This window comes from Arachis hypogaea, chromosome 13 (genome assembly GCF_003086295.3).
Source record: "Arachis hypogaea cultivar Tifrunner chromosome 13, arahy.Tifrunner.gnm2.J5K5, whole genome shotgun sequence".
NCBI lineage: Eukaryota > Viridiplantae > Streptophyta > Magnoliopsida > Fabales > Fabaceae > Arachis > Arachis hypogaea.
Window position 1 is genome coordinate 57,962,370 of NC_092048.1, and position 17,004 is coordinate 57,979,373.

Here is a 17,004-nt window from a genome sequence, read left to right on the forward strand (position 1 = left end):
TGAAACGGAACGATCATACCATGGTAGGTTGTCTCCCACCTAGCACTTTTAGTTAAAGTCCTTAAGTTGGATATTTGGTGAGCTTCTTGTCATGGTGGCTTGTGCTTGAACTCATCTTGAAACTTCCACCAATGCTTGGACTTCCAATAAGCTCTGTTATTACCAGGTAGATTCTTCAAGCTTTGATGGAGTTCTTCACAAGCTTTGAGCTCCCACATTTGATCCTCATGTATGTCTGGATCCCATATCTTGTTTCTACACCCGTCTTCAAGTGGAACATGATGATTCCATCCGGGGTGGTAAGCAATCCGAATTCTCTACGAAGTACCAAACTCTTCTTTTAGATCTAACCAAATTATCATCAGTTGAGCCCTTACATCTAGCTCTTGAAATATCAACTTTGATGAGCCTTGAATTGCAACTCCAACCACTAAACATTCTTCTCTTACGCTCAATGCCACAAAGATTCCTAAGTTGACCATTCGTTTCAAGAATACCATACTCAGGTGGGACAGTAAAGCGAATAGAGATAAGCTTTACCCACTCAAGTGAATGAGTAGATGGCATCCTAGGTAGAGAAGTCTCCGACATACTTGACAAAGCGTACTCAACTCTCGTCCATCCTTTTCGAAGGGCTTCTACTTCCACATCATTTGCGGACTCAATCAGAGAAGAGTCTTCATATTCAAGGAGCTCATTTACAGATGCAGATTCTTCACTAGAAGGGCTTGATTCGTGATCCTCATTACCAAGGGAACTTTCTTCTTGATCTATCCCATCCAAGTCTTTATAGAGAATATGCCATGGAGGTTGTGCACTAGCCTTCTTGACATCAATTTTAATCTTATTGGAGGGGTACTCTACAACTCTAGATTCCCATGGAGGTTCAGCATCTCCTAAATCTTCAAACACTTCTTCCTCTGTAACTATTATGGCTTCCTCCACTTGTTCCAACACAAAGCCATGTTCCTCATTGTCCACTGAAGTTTCTAGTGTCTCCTTCATGCTACGTTCTTCTTTTGATTCTCCACATGTAGCCATGGGAGTACTTTGAGTGCTCAGATGTTGGGAAGCTAATTGATTTACTACCTCAGTTAAGGCAGTCGCGAATTCTAGTACTCCTCATTTCATCTCTCTTTCCCCTTGAAGAAGAACACTAAGAGTGTCATGCATTGAAGGTTGAGGTGGATATGAGGGCTCATTACTTGGGAGGAAAGGTTCATGATAAGAGGGTGGTTCATCACTCTCCATCTTTTCCACTTGTTGCACAGCTGATAAACCAATATTTTATGATTTAAATTGTGTTTAATTGAGTGGTTTTATCAAGCCTTTACCTACTTATTCATACGATTTGCATGTATTTACAATTCCTTCCCAAAAATTGTCCATGGTTGAAAACTTGCTTCCTAGAGATCTTTTAATTATGTATTTTTATTCTCCTTTATACCATTCGATGCCGTGATACGTGTGTTAAGTGTTTCAGGCCTCATAGGGCAGGAATGGCTTAGAAAATGGAGAGGAAGCTTTCAAAAATGGAAGGAACACAAGAAACCAAGGAGATGACCAGCGAACACTGATAAAACCTAGGGAACATGCAGAGACTCAACACGCATCCACACACATTCAGATTCATCACATTATGATTACTTCAGTTTTAGATCTGAATCTAGATTAGTGTTACATGGATAGTTTATACTTTTGCTTTTGATTGTGGATTTGAAGAGCCATTACCTCCGTGAAGACACTACTTTATTTTGTTTCCTTATTTCTTTACTCTTTTCAGTTGATCATTGACTCTATTCAAATAAGTATGTTACATTTTGAGTTTATTAATATATAAAGTTACTTTTATTTTTAATTAATTTTAAGTTTCTATTTTATTTCATTTAATTATGTCTTCTTATATTTTTATGAGTACTAATTCCATGTCAATGGAGTAGATTTTCTACTTGACATGGGGGTTGATTAAGAGGAGACACTTGAGTTGGAATGCTCAAGTGCCTAGCTAAATTGGACGTTGTTGGCTAATTCTGTACCTACTAACGCTAAACCTTCCCAAGGGAGAGGACTAGGATTTGCGGGTAAGAGTTAGCTCAATCACTTGACTTTTCTTTATTTAGTAAGGGTTAACTAAGTGAAAACAAGAACCTCTTTACACTACATTTGAGAAGATTCCAACAAGGATAGAACTTCCAATTAATCATTCCCCCAGTCAAGGCCTTTTTTATTTAGAATATCAAAAATTACTCTTAATATATTTTTTTCTTGCTCTGATTTATAATTAATCAATTGCTCATTATTATCCAACTTTCAAAACCTTCGGAAAAATTCTAGTTAATAAAATAGCACTCTTTTCTGCAACTCGTTGGGAGACGACCTAGGACTCATACTCCCAGTATTTTTATTTCTAAAATTTGTGACAACCCTTCTAATTTGATAAGCAGATTTTTGCTGGTTAAGAACTGTACTCACAACGTTATTTCTATATTAATTTCTTAATCGGCTAATTTTCGCCTCGTCAATTTTTGGCGCCGTTGCCGGGGAGTTGCAGTAGTGTGCTAAATTATTAATTAGTGTATATATTTTATTTTTATTTGCATATTTTATTTTTATTTCTGTTACTATGAGCTATTTGTTTTTCTCATTGAATGATGCGTTCATTACCTGATCCGAGTTTAGTCCCATTTGATCCTGAAATTGAAAGAACTCTTTCACATATTAGACGAACTCGACGTCGGTTAGCCTCTGAGGGTGGTGAAGTGATTATTATCGATTCACCAGTCTCATTTGAAGGCGAATCTGAACCGCCATCTGAGAGCGAAACAAGCTCCTTTACTACTGATTCAGTTGATTCACGTGCAGATACCGTGGCAACACCTAGGAGAATTACCCTCCAGGAAGCTGGAGCCCCAGATTTTACATTGCAGCCGTATCAAGTGCATCACCCGACCGTAGCTGCAGATTTTGAACTAAAGACCGCACTAATCAATTTGATGCCCAAGTTTCATGGCTTACCTGCTCAAGAGCCTATCAAGCACCTTAGGGATTTCCAGACAGCCTGTTCTACTGTTAGGCATCATGGTGCAGATGAAACTTATATTCTGTTAACCGCTTTCCCGTTTTCTCTTTAGGGAAAGGCAAGGGAGTGGTACTACACTCAGTCTGAAGCGACCGTTACTAACTGGGATACACTTAGAAGAGAATTTTTGGAAAAATACTTTCCATCTGAAGTTACTGATAGATTAAGGAATGAGATTTCAATGATTATTCAGGGCGAATCCGAGACTCTCTACGAATATTGGGAGCGCTTCAATAATCTCATGGACGCATGTCCCCATCACATGATTGATAGACTAGTATTCATCAGCTACTTCACTCAAGGCATGAACCCCCAAGATAAGACTATACTGGAAGGTGCCAGTAATGGTTCTTTGAAAAAGTACAAAACCACAGATGAAGCATGGCAGCTGATTAGCGACTTAGCTGAGTCCACTAGGAATCACAGACAGAGGTGTAACCATCCCAAAGCTGTTGCAGAAATTTCCTCTAGCAAAGAAACCACTGCTCTGACCCAGAGTATATGTGAAATGACCAACCTACTGAAACAGATGCAGTTAAATCAACAACAGGCACAACAAGCTCAGACTTCACCACAACAAATCCAACATTTAGTTCCACAAAGAGTATGCGGGATCTGTGCTGATTATAGTCATTACACTGATGAATGTCCGCAGCTCCAGGAAGACAACACTGTGGCAGCCACTCACAAATTCTATGACCGCCTGAATTAAGGATACAATCAACAAGGTGGTAACTGCAACCAAGGTGGCAACTATAACCATGAATGGTAGGACAACTCCAACTAAGGTTAGAGAGATAATTCTAACCATGGCTGGAGGGATAACTTTAATAGAGGAGGTAGAGACAATAATGGAAACCAGAGGTGGAATAATAATAACAACAATAGACAGCAGAATCAGAATCAACCTTACAGAGCACCTCACCTAAGACAATCACAAGGAACCCAGCACAACCAACAACAAGCTCCTCAGATCACTTATTCTAATTCCTCATCAAATGACGAGATGCTCCGTTCTCTTGCGCAAGGAAAACAAGACATGCAGGCTCAACTGAACTCTAGTCTGAATGGCTTGACTGCCACTTTACAAGCTCTCGTCTCCCGGATGGATTCCTCACTTAATTCCACACATCAACCTTCGAGCTCCAGTGGAATTCCTTCTCAACCACTACCCAATCCCAAGGGTGGCATCAATGTCATCACTCTAAGGTCCAAAACCACACTACAGGAAAGGAACCATGAGGAGCCAAGCCCACCAGAAAACGTGCCAGTAGAGGATGTGGTAGAAGTGGAAGAGGACATACAAGACATATTTGAAGAAAAAGCAGTTCAACCATAGAATCAAAAACCAAAGGATGCAGAAGCTGTACAGGGCACCATTCCTATTCCATTTCCACAACTTACAAGGAAGCCTAGAAAGCATATGGAACTTGACCCCAAAATGGTAGAAATATTCAAAAAGGTTGAGGTAACTGTTCCCCCCTTTTGATGTTATTCATCAGGTACCTAAATACGCAAAGTTTCTAAAGGATTTGTGCATACATAAAGATAAGATCAATGAATTAGAAACTATTCCTTTAGGTAGTTCTATATCTGCTTTAATGGGAAATATACCTGAAAAATGTAGTGATCCAGGTCCATGTATGGTTAATTGTACCATTGGAGGTGTAAATTTTTCTAACTGTATGTGTGATTTAGGAGTGTGTGTTAGTATAATGCCATTGTCTATATATGATACTTTGAGGCTTCCTCCTTTAAAAAGGTCGGCAGCTCATTTTGTGTTAGCAGATAAAAGCATTATTACAGTAGTTGCAATTGCTGAAGATGTATTAGTGAGCATTAAGGGGCTCACATTCCCCATTGATTTCTACATTCTGGAAATGCCCCCTAATGACTCAGGAAGACCATCATCAATCCTGCTTAGAAGACCATTTTTGAAGACTTCAAAGTTCAAGCTGGATGCATTCTCAGGAACTTACTCCTTTGAGATAGATGGCAGAACAGTGAGTTTCAGTTTAAATGAAGCTATAAAGCATCCTCCGGAAGATCATTCTATCTTCCAATGTGACATTATTGATGAAACTGTAGCTGAAGTTCACCAGGAAGAAATGGAAGAGAAGTACATGGAGCAAGGTCCAAGTGTGGGGACACTTTCTGAAAACAATGAGAACACTTTACCATTATCACCAGCCCCGGATGATCGAGAGCCTAGCTATGAGGAAAAATTAGAATTAAAGCCCCTTCCTCCACACCTCAAGTATGCTTACCTTGAGGACAAGCAGAAGTTTCCAGTCATCATTGCAAAGGAACTCACTTCTCAACAAGAAAAATAGCTACTCAGTGTGCTGCGAAAACATAAGAAAGTAATTGGATGGAGCTTGGCAGATATAGTAGGCATTAGCCCTCAAGTTTGTGAACACAGAATATTCTTAGAAGTGGGAGCAAAGCCTATCCGTCAACCTTAAAGAAGATTGAATCTCACCATCTTAGAAGTTGTCAAGAAAGAAGTAACCAGACTACTTGAAGCAGATATCATTTACCCCATCTCAGACAGTGAATAGGTCAGTCCAGTACAAGTGGTACCCAAGACGTCTAGAGTCATAACAGTAAGAAATGAGCACAGAGAGCTCCTAAAAACTAAAGTGCAGAATTCATGGAGAGTTTGCATTGACTATAGGCGTCTCAACCAAGCCACTCGCAAGGATCATTACCCCTTGCCATTCATTGATCAAATGTTTGATCGCCTATCAGGTAAATTCCATTATTGCTTTTTAGATGGTTATACAGGCTATTTCCAGATTCACAGAGCTCCTGGAGATCAGGAGAAGACCACTTTTACTTGTCCCTTTGGAACGTATGCTTATAAAAGAATGCCTTTTGGCTTATGTAATGCGCCTGCTACTTTCCAAAGATGCATGATGAGTCTTTTCTCTGATCTGATTGAGAACTGTATGGAAGTTTTTATGGATGATTTTAGCGTATATGGTGATTCATTTAGCCTTTGCCTGGATAGTTTATCTCGAGTATTAGACAGGTGTGTTAGTACAAATCTCGTATTAAATTTTGAAAAATGTCACTTTATGGTGAAACAAGGAATTGTACTAGGACATGTTGTGTCTAATACTGGCATTTCTGTAGATCCAGCAAAGGTGGATGTTATTTCTAGTTTACGTTACCCCTCCTCCGTGAGGGAAGTTCGTTCGTTCCTTGGCCACGCAGGTTTTTACAGGAGATTCATTAAGGACTTCAGTAAGGTAGCATTGCCTTTATTTAGATTACTGCAGAAGGAAATTGAGTTCAAGTTTGGTGAGGATTGTATGCAGGCATTTGATAAACTGAAAATTGCCTTGACTCAAGCCCCAATAGTGAGAGGACCAGACTGGAGCCAGCCATTTGAAATTATGTGCGATGCTTCCAACCATGCAGTAGGAGCGGCGCTGGCTCAGCGTGAAGGTAAGGACCCTTTTGTAATCGCTTATGCATGTAAGACTTTAGATGCTGCTCAATCTAACTATACTACTACTGAAAAAGAGCTTCTTGCTATTGTTTTTGCTCTGGATAAATTTCGAGCCTATTTACTTGGTACTAAGGTAGTAGTATACTCAAGTCATGTAGCTCTAAAATATTTACTAGCTAAAAAGGAGTCCAAACCCAGGCTAATACGTTGGATACTGCCGCTGCAAGAATTCAATTTAGAAATTAAAGATAGGAATGGTAACCAGAATTTAGTGGCAGACCACTTGAGTCGCCTTGAGCACATTAAGGATGACTCCACTCCTATAAATGATAATTTCCCATTTGATAGTTGATGCGCATAAACTAGTTATGCTACGATTTAGGAAATTGCACGATCGGCAAAATTCCTTCCGGCAAGTGCACCGGTTATCGTCAAGTAAAAACTCACAATAGAGTGAGGTCGAATCCCACAAGGATTGGTTGAGTGAGCAATTCGGATTAGAAGTATGTTCTAGTTGAGCGGAATCAAAATTTAGATGAGAATTGCGGAATGTAAAATTGCATGAATTAAAGAGCGAGAAGCTAAATTGCTGAAATTAAAAGGGATGGGGGTGATTGCATGAATTTAATTGCAGAATGTAAAGAGAAAGTGGTAAATCAGAAATGGGGAGTTCATTGGGTGTTAGGAGATATTGAGATCTCCGAATCAAAACAACTTTTATCCCTTCCTCAACCAATGCATTCATTGAATTTTGCTTGGCAATCTTATATGATTGGATCCCAATCCCTTGGCTCACCAATTCTCTCTAAAAACAAACAAATTCCCAATCCCTTGGTTTAAATGTTCATAAGAAGAGATGATGCTCGATCACTGATTATACCACACAGTTTCATGAACCACAATTTGGTAGGATTACATGTCACAATATCCACCCAAACCCCAATCCAATTCACTGTGAGAAAGCTTCTCTAGCATGAATCCTCCATTCCTTTCCCAAGGTTCCGAAGGATTCCAATTATGGGTAGTTTCTTTCCCAAGACAACTACCCAATGGAATTAGATCGAGAAGCTTTCTAACAAAATTCAAGAGAAAAGATTGAAGAAGAAGATAAAACTATTATTGATTCATTGAATTACAATAGAGCTCCCTAACCCAATGAAAGGGGTTTAGTGAGTCATAGCTCTGAATTCAATTACAAAACTAAAAGAAAATCATCCAAAGTTCCCCCTCAGGGGCTGGATTCCCCTTCAATCCACCCCTCCTTTTCAAATGCAGAAACTAAGGCCTTTAAATAGGCTCCCTAAATTACAAAATGAAAATGAAATTCAAAGCAAATTACAATCAAATGAAAATAAACTATTCTAGATGATTCTTGTGGCCTTGATTTGGTGTTGTTGATGGGCCTTGCTTGCTTGAAGGGTAGAGTGACATAATTGATCCAAAAAGGATAATGATCCATTAAACTACACTCAAACGTTGCACCCCCCTTTCTTGAATCGTCACTTTATTCTCTTGTCAACCTTGCCAATTTGATGCCAAATATAGACTATTATACCTCGTTGGAAAGCTATGGATGTCAGCTTTCTAACGCAACTGGAATCACCTCAATTGGATCTCTACAACTCGAGTTATACTCCATGGAAGGTGAAGAGGTCAGCTGGCCTGATTGCATGTTGGTACTATGCTCTTCTATGCACATTACGGGGCTGTTTTCTCCCTCAATTTTTAGTATCCACCATGCATGCCATATATGCTTGGAAAGCTCTAGATGTCTTCTTTCCAATGCATTTTGAATCACCTCATTTGGAGTTTTGTAGCTCAAGTTATTTATGTTTGAAGAAGGCATGGTCAAGCTGTTCCATATAACACGTTTAAGCTCCAGTTTAAGCTTAAACTGGAGCTTAAACGCTGGCACTCCCTGGAGGCACAAGCTCGAGCACGTTTAAGCTTCAGTTTAAGGTTAAACTGAAGCTTAAACGTGGAAATGGAAGAAGGCAACCCTGGAGTGTGGAATTGTCGAACACGTTTAAGCTTCAGTTTAAGGTTAAACTGAAGCTTAAACGTGGAAATGGAAAAGGTAGCCCTGGAGGTCGAACACGTTTAAGCTCCAGTTTAAGGTTAAAATGGAGCTTAAACGTGGAAATGGCTCCCTGGTGCTTTTCTTACTTCTGGCGTTTAACCTCCAGTTTAAGGTTAAACTGGAGGTTAAACCTGGAAATGCTTCCTTGGTGAAATTCTCATTCTGGCGTTTAACTTCCAGTTTAAGGTTAAACTGGAGGTTAAACGCCAGTTCCAGCATTTCTTAGCCTTCATGATTCTGGCGTTTAAGCTCCAGTTTAGGCTTAAACTGGATCTTAAACTCCACGTGTGATATTCAAGCTTCCTTTATTGATTTTGTTGCTTCCTTGCCTAGCTTCTTCTTCCCTGAAATCATCCAAACAATTGCATCAAAGTCTTGCAAAAATTCATGAGAATTCTTCCATTCATAGCTTTCAAGGAATATAACTAAAAACTCATAGAATTTGCATCAAAATCTTCATGTTGAATGATTTAAGACAAGCATGACTATTTGGCCCAAAATGATTACTTAAGGCTCAAGAAAATGCATAAAACAACTAAAAATAAAAGAAAAAGGCTAGTGAAACTAGCCTAAGATGCCTTGGCATCAATAGTTTACATGAAGTATCTGAAGTAGTTCCTTGGTATGCACCTGTAGCTAATTATCTAGTTAGCCATACTTTCGCTCCGCTCCAAATTTTACTCCAGTGTAATTATGGAGATGTGGTGTGACAGTAATAGACAGTGTGTGCTTCAATCAGAATTCCAGTCTATTTTAGAGGCTTGCCACTCATCTGAGAGTGGAGGACATTTTGGCCTTCAAAGAACAGCTAGAAAAATCCTAGACTGTGGATTCTGGTGGCCTACTCTTTTTAAAGATGCTGTTGAATTTTGTAAATCTTGTTCCCCATGCCAAAGGTTTGGTAATATATCCAAGAGGGATGAAATGCCTCAACAGATTATGCTTTTCTGTGAAATTTTTTATGTTTGGGGCATTGACTTCATGGGTCCATTTCCAAATTCTAATGGTTACTTTTATATACTGTTAGCTGTAGATTATGTTTCTAAATGGGTGGAAGCAATTCCTACCCGTACTCATGATGCTAACACTGTTGTTTCCTTTGTTAGAAACCATATTATTTGTCGCTTTGGATCACCACGAGCAATCGTGAGCGATCAAGGCACCCACTTTGTAACAGGAGACTAACAGGATTATTGAAGAAGCATGGGATAATTCACAAAGTAGCAACAACTTACCATCCCCAAACCAATGGGCAGGCAGAAGTCTCTAACAGAGAGATTAAACGTATTCTGGAAAAGATAATAAAACCTCATAGGAAGGACTGGAGTGCCAGGCTACAAGATGCACTCTGGGCATATAGAACAGCATAAAAGACACCCATTGGGATGATCCCCTTCCGCCTGGTATACGGAAAGGCTTGCCACCTTCCAGTAGAGGTGGAACACAAGGCTTTCTGGGTTGTGAGGGAGTACAACATGAATTTTGAGGAAGCTGATGCTGAAAGAAAGATGCAACTAGCAGAGCTGGAAAACCTTCGCCTAGAAGCATATGATAACTCTAGGAGATACAAAGAAAAGATGAAGGCTGTCCATGACAAGCATATAAAAAGGAGAGAATTCAGACCAGGGGAGCTAGTTCTTCTATATAAACTGAGATCAAGATGGAAAGGTCCCTACAGGGTAGAAAAGGCAGAGCCATACGGAGTTTTCCACCTGCGTCATCCATCTAGCTCCAAATTTCTAAAGGTTAATGGACATCGCCTGAAGCTCTATCATGGTGAGAAGATGAGGGATCACAAGGAACTAGAGGTCTTTCTCTTGGAAGACCCACCAACAGAGGCAGAATGAGCCTGAAGAGCATCCAACGTAAGGACGTAAAAACAAAATGCTACGTGGGAGACAACCTAGCATGGTATGATCGTTCCATTTCAGTCTTAGCTTTATTTTCACTTTATTTTATTTTTCCGATGTTAATGACACTTCTCATCATCCCTGCATATAGCTGCATATAGTTTACATTAGCATTCTGCATATTCAAAAAAAATCCGCTTAAAAAAAAAATACACGCGACGCGGCAGCGTTGTTGACGCGTCCGCATCACAAGTTCATTAGGAAGAAAAGAAAACTGAATAGAAGAGTCACACGAAAGCATGGCTGGAGGCGTGCCTTAGGCACAAACAGGCCCAAGCGACCGCATCACGGACGCGACTGCGTCATTTGGAAAATAAGACTCTCACGCATCCGCATCACCCACGCGAACACGTGACCCTAAAAATCGACGTAAAAGAGGCATATGGTAGAAAGTTATGATGGAGTGAGGCTGGAATGGTGCTGGAAGCACCAGCCTTACCACGCGACCGCGTACTCCACGCGGCCGTGTCGTCCTCCAAATATGGCCATTCACGCAATCGCGTCACCCAAAAAAAGAATTTTTGGCAAAATAAGTTTGAGATAGAGAGTTGCGCGAACGCGTCGCTGCCCTCGCACCATTCGCACAAATCAAGTCACGCGACCGCGTGACCCACGCGTTCACGTCACTTGAAAGACATCACACCCCACGCAACTGCGTGACTCACGCGTCCGCGTCCCATGCGGCGCTCAGAATATCCAGATCAGCCAAAATATCTTATCTTTTCTTTCCAAATCCTAATTTTTTTCCCTTATTATTCTTTTCTTACCTCTTCTTCCTTCTCTACTCATTCTCACTTTTTACTTTCTCCTCCCTTATTTTTCATATCCATTATCAAGGTTCTTTTCTTTCTTTCTTTACCTTTTACTTTTCTTTTATTTATGTTTTATTTTTCTTTTCACGTTCAGGATCTATATTTTTCCTTTTCTTTCTTTTCTTTCCTTTTATTACTTTAGTTGGTGTTTGATATTTCACTAGGTGATTATTATCTTTTATATTTTGCTTGTGAATTATTGTGGAATTATTTGACAATTATATATCACTTTTCATAAGGGTTGCTTGCATGTTCAAATTTACTACTCTCTACGACATATTCAACATGCATGCCAAGTGTTTGTGAAAAAGCCTGTATGGCATTGTGCATTATTTAATTTATTCTATTTTACTACCTTTGCCTGTTTTTCACAAAAACCCTTGTATATTTTATTAATTAAATATAATTATCAATACAAACAGGTTGTTAGTTTGAATGACTTGGTAATCTAACTTGGACATTGAATGCTTGATCTATGCTACTCATGCCTTTGCCGGTATGCCAATAAACATCTTGCATTTAATTGCCATTACATGCACTTACTATATTACCTTTGATGAACTTTTCACATGTAGTCTAGACCATGTGTTAACGACATACTTATTTATCGTGCATGGATTACCACCCATATTGTTCGCTCCTTTGCTGGAACCCTTAGCTTTACATATTACTTTCTTTTTCCTTTTTCAGGATGGCCACCAAGAAAGGTAAAGAGAAAGCTACTCCCAAACCACCAGCACGGAGAGGAACAAAAAGAGTATTAGTGACATAACCATCTTCCACAGCGGTGAAACCCTCAACAAAAAGAATCAAGAGGATCGTTAAGGTCGATGAAAAAGAAAAAGCTTTCCCAGCAAAGGATACTACACGGTTTCCTAACCGCTACTGTGAGCAGATGTTCCCCATCTTGGCAGCAAGGAACTATAACAATGAGCACCTTCTCATCCTCCCAACCCACATTGCCGACTTTGTTGAGCCCCGCATCGAACGAAGACAATGGGAATTCCTACGGAGACAACCACGGCAGGTTAATCTTTCATGGGTAGTAGAATTCTACTCCAACTTTCACATGCCAACCATGCAGTCTGTCGATGTCCGTCAGAAGCAAGTCCCCATAACTGAAGAGGCCATTCAACAAGCTTTAGATCTCCCCCCTGCTCCAGAAGGATTGGACGCATTCCAAGAAGCCTCACTTAAGCGCCAGACATACCAATTTGACTGGGACGCCGTTCTCAGAGTTATAGCACAACCTGGCAGCAGATGGATCTACAGATACCATCGTTCCTGACCTAAGGGCATATCAGCTTCAGCACTTACCTTGGAGGCTCAAGTATGGGCATAGATTATGTCTCATTATGTCTTTTTGAGCACTCACGAGTCCTCCTTCACTGTAGACATGGCAGTCTTACTCTGGTGTATCCTTACAGACCAGCCTCTAAACTTACCAAGACACATTCAGGATGCTATGGGACACGTACAAATTGCGGGCAACTTACCTTTTTCCGCCTTGGTTTCAGATCTCATCTCAGCAGCCGGAGTCTCCTACAAGGCTGGGGACACCAAAGGCATGCTTCCACGGGATGATCAACACATCCCTAACGGGAAATATATCAGACCTCCAGTAGCCACTATCAACCGAAGCATAGAACCAGTAGAGGACATTGATGAGCGGATAATTTATACGCTTTTTGGCATTGTTTTTACATAGTTTTCAGTATGATTTAGTTAGTTTTTAGTATATTTTTATTAGTTTTTAATTAAAATTCATATTTCTGGACTTTACTATAAGTTTGTGTGTTTTTCTATGATTTCAGGTATTTTCTGGCTGAAATTGAGGGACCTGAGCAAAAATCAGATTCAGAGGTTGAAGAAGGACTGCAGATACTGTTGGATTCTGACCTCCCTTCACTCAAAGTGAATTTTCTGGAGCTACAAAACTCCAAATGGTGCGCTTCCAATTGCGTTTGAAAGTATACATCTAGGGCTTTCCAGCAATATATAATAGTCCATACTTTGCCTGAGTTTAAATGACGCAAACTGGCGTTGAACGCCAGTTCCATGTTGCAGTCTGGCGTTCAGCGCCAGAAACAAGTTGCAAAGTGGAGTTCAATGCCAGAAACACGTCACAAACTGGCGTTCAACTCCAAAAATGACCTCTTCACGTGTAAACTTCAAACTCAGCCCAAGCACACACCAAGTGGGCCCCGGAAGTGGATTTCTGCATCATTTACTCATTTCTGTAAACCCTAGTAACTAGTTTAGTATAAATAGGACTTTTTACTATTGTGTTTACATCTTTAGTTTCATCTTTAGATCACGTTTGGGGGCTGGCCATTCGGCCATGCCTGAACCTCATCACTTATGTATTTTCAATGGTAGAGTTTCTACACACCATAGATTAAGGTGTGGAGCTCTGCTGTTCCTCACGAATTAATACAAAGTACTACTGTTTTTCTATTCAATTCAACTTATTCCGCTTCTAAGATATTCATTCGCACTTCAACATGAATGTGATGATCGTGACACTCACCATTATTCCCTATGAACTTGTGCCTGACAACCACTTTCATTCTACCTTCGATTGAATGAGTATCTCTTGGATTTCTTAATCAGAATCTTTGTGGTATAAGTTAGAACCCATGGATGGCCATTCTTGAGATCCGGAAAGTCTAAACCTTGTCTGTGGTATTCCGAGTAGGATCCGGAAGGGATGGCTGTGACGAGCTTTAAACTCGCGAGTGCTGGGCATAGTGACAGATGCAAAAGGATGGTGAATCCTATTCCAGTATGATCGAGAACCTCCAGATGATTAGCCATGCAGTGACAGCGCATCGGACCATTTTCACCGAGAGGACGGGATGTAGCCACTGACAACGGTGATGCCCAATATACAGCTTGCCATGGAAAGGAGTAGGATTGATTGGATGAAGACAGCAGGAAAGCAGAGGTTCAGAGGAACGAAAGCATCTCTATACGCTTATCTGAAATTCTCACCAATGAATTACATAAGTACCACTATCCTATTTTATATTTTATTTATCTTTTACTTATCAATTCATAAAATCAGTTGAATCCGCCTGACTGAGATTTACAAGGTGACCCTAGCTTGCTTCATACCAACAATCTCCATGGGATCGACCCTTACTCACGTAAGGTTTATTACTTGGACAACCCAGTGCACTTACTGGTTAGTTGTACGAAGTTGTGAAACAAAATTAAGAATATGAACGTGCGTATGAAGTTTTTAGCGTCGTTACCAAGGAAGTAAAGATCACAATTTCGCACACCAAGATTTTGGCGCCGTTGCCGGGGATTGTTCGAGTTTGGACAACTGACGGTTCATCTTGTTGCTCAGATTAGGTAACTTTATTTTAATTTTAACCTTTTTGATTTTATTATTCTTATTTTCGAAAAAAATCAAAAAAATATTTTCTTCTTTTTCGTTTTTCCCAATTAATTCTCGAAAAATACAAAAAAATTTACAAAATCATAAAATCAAAAATATTTTTTTTGTTTCTTGTTTGAGTCTTGAGTCAAGTTTTAAGTTTGGTGTCAATCGCATCTTTTTAATTTTCTAAAAATTATCTTCGAAAATTTCATGCATTGCATTCTTCATGATCTTCAAGTTGTTCTTGGCCAGTCTTCTTGTTTGATCTTTATATTTTCTTGTTTTGTGTCTTTTCTTGTTTTTCATATGCATTCTTGAATTCTTAGTGTCTAAAAATTAAAAATTTTTGAGTTTTGTGTCTGGCATGTTTTCTTTTCTTGAAAATTTTTCAAAAATAAGTTCTTGGTGTTCATCTTGACATTCATAGTGTTCTTTCATGCATCACATGTTTTGATCCAAAATTTTCATGCATTGAGTCAATTTTGTATTTTTCTCTTTCATCATTAAAAATTCAAAAATAAAAAGAAATATCTTTCCCTTTTTCACTCATAAATTTTCGAAAATTTGAGTTGACTTTTTCAAAACATTTTAAAATTTAGTTGTTTCTTATGAGTCAAATCAAATTTTCAATTTAAAAATCCTATCTTTTTCAAAAATCAAATCTTTTTCATTTTTTCTTATTTATTTTCGAAAATTATAAAAATATTTTTCAAAAATCTTTTTCTTAATTCTATCTCATAATTTTCGAAAATATTACTAACAATTAATGTGATTGATTCAAAAATGTAAAGTTTGTTACTTGCCTAATAAAAAAGGTTCAATCTTTAAATTTTAAAATCAAATCTTTTTGTTTCTTGTTAGTCAAGTAATCAACTTTAATTTTCAAAATCAAATCTTTTTAAATTTCTTTTTCAAATCTTTTTCAATCAATCTTATCTTTTTATTTCAATCACATCTTTTTCAAATTTCAATCTTATCTTGCCAAAATTTGATTTTCAAAATCTCTTAACCACTTAACTTTTTGTTTGATTCTTATCTTTTTCAAAACTGCCTAACTAATTTTCTACCTTTAATTTTCGAAAATCCCTCCCTCTTTTTTTTCAAAATTCCTTTTTAATTAACTAATCATTTTAAATTTTAATTTTTAATTTAATTTCAAACTTTAATTTTTGAAATTTAACTTTAAATTTAATTTTTATTTTAATTAATTTTTGAAATTCTCTCACCTCTCATCTCCTTCTATTTATTTATTCATCTAATAACACTTCTCTTTCACCCAAAAATTCGAACCCCATCCTCCTCTCTATGTTCGAGTTTTTCCTCTTCTCTTCCTTACATTACATTCTTCTCTTCTTCTACTCACATAAATGAATCTCTATACTGTGACATAGAGGATTCCATATTTTCTTTTCTGTTTTCTTCTTTTTCATATGAGTAGGAACAAGGATAAGAACATTCTTGTTGAAGCTGATCCTGAACCTGAAAGGACTCTGAAGAGGAAGCTAAGGGAAGCTAAAGCACAACTCTCTGGAGAAAATCTGACAGAAATTTTCGAAAAAGAAGAAGACAATATGGCCGAAAATAATAATAATGCAAGGAGGATGCTTGGTGACTTCACTGCACCTAATTCCAATTTACATGGAAGAAGCATCTCAATTCCTGCCATTGGAGCAACAACTTTGAGCTTGAACCTCAATTAGTTTCTCTGATGCAACAGAACAGCAAGTTTCATGGACTTCCATTTGAAGATCCTTTTCAGTTCTTGACTGAATTCTTGCAGATCTGTGATTCTGTTAAGACCAATGGGGTTGATCCCGAGGTCTACAAGCTTATGCTTTTCCCGTTTGCTGTAAGAGACAGAGCTAGAGTATGGTTGGACTCTCAACCTAAAGATAGCCTGAACTCTTAGGATAAGCTGGTCACGGCTTTCTTAGCCAAGTACTTTCCTCCTCAAAAGCTTAGTAAGCTTAGAGTGGATGTTCAAACCTTCAGACAGAAAGAAGGTGAATCCCTCTATGAAGCTTGGGAGAGATATAAGCAACTGACCAAAAAGTGTCCTTCTGACATGCTTTCAGAATGGACCATTCTGGATATATTCTATGATGGTCTGTGTGAACTATCAAAGATGTCACTGGACCATTCTGCAGGTGGATCCATTCACCTAAAAAAAACGCCTGCAGAAGCTCAATAACTCATTGACATGGTTGCAAATAACCAGTTCATGTATACTTCTGAAAGGAATCCTGTGAATAATGGGACGCCTATGAGGAAGGGAGTT

At 38.8% G+C, this 17,004-nt stretch overlaps 1 non-coding gene across 1 annotated transcript; it reads right to left on the minus strand.

Moving 5' to 3' along the window:
• Positions 1-16,689: 16,689 nt before the first annotated feature.
• LOC112739057 (small nucleolar RNA R71) lies at positions 16,690-16,797 on the minus strand. Its single transcript, XR_003169997.1, has one exon. It is a non-coding gene; the product is annotated as a small nucleolar RNA R71 (small nucleolar RNA).
• Positions 16,798-17,004: the final 207 nt, after the last annotated feature.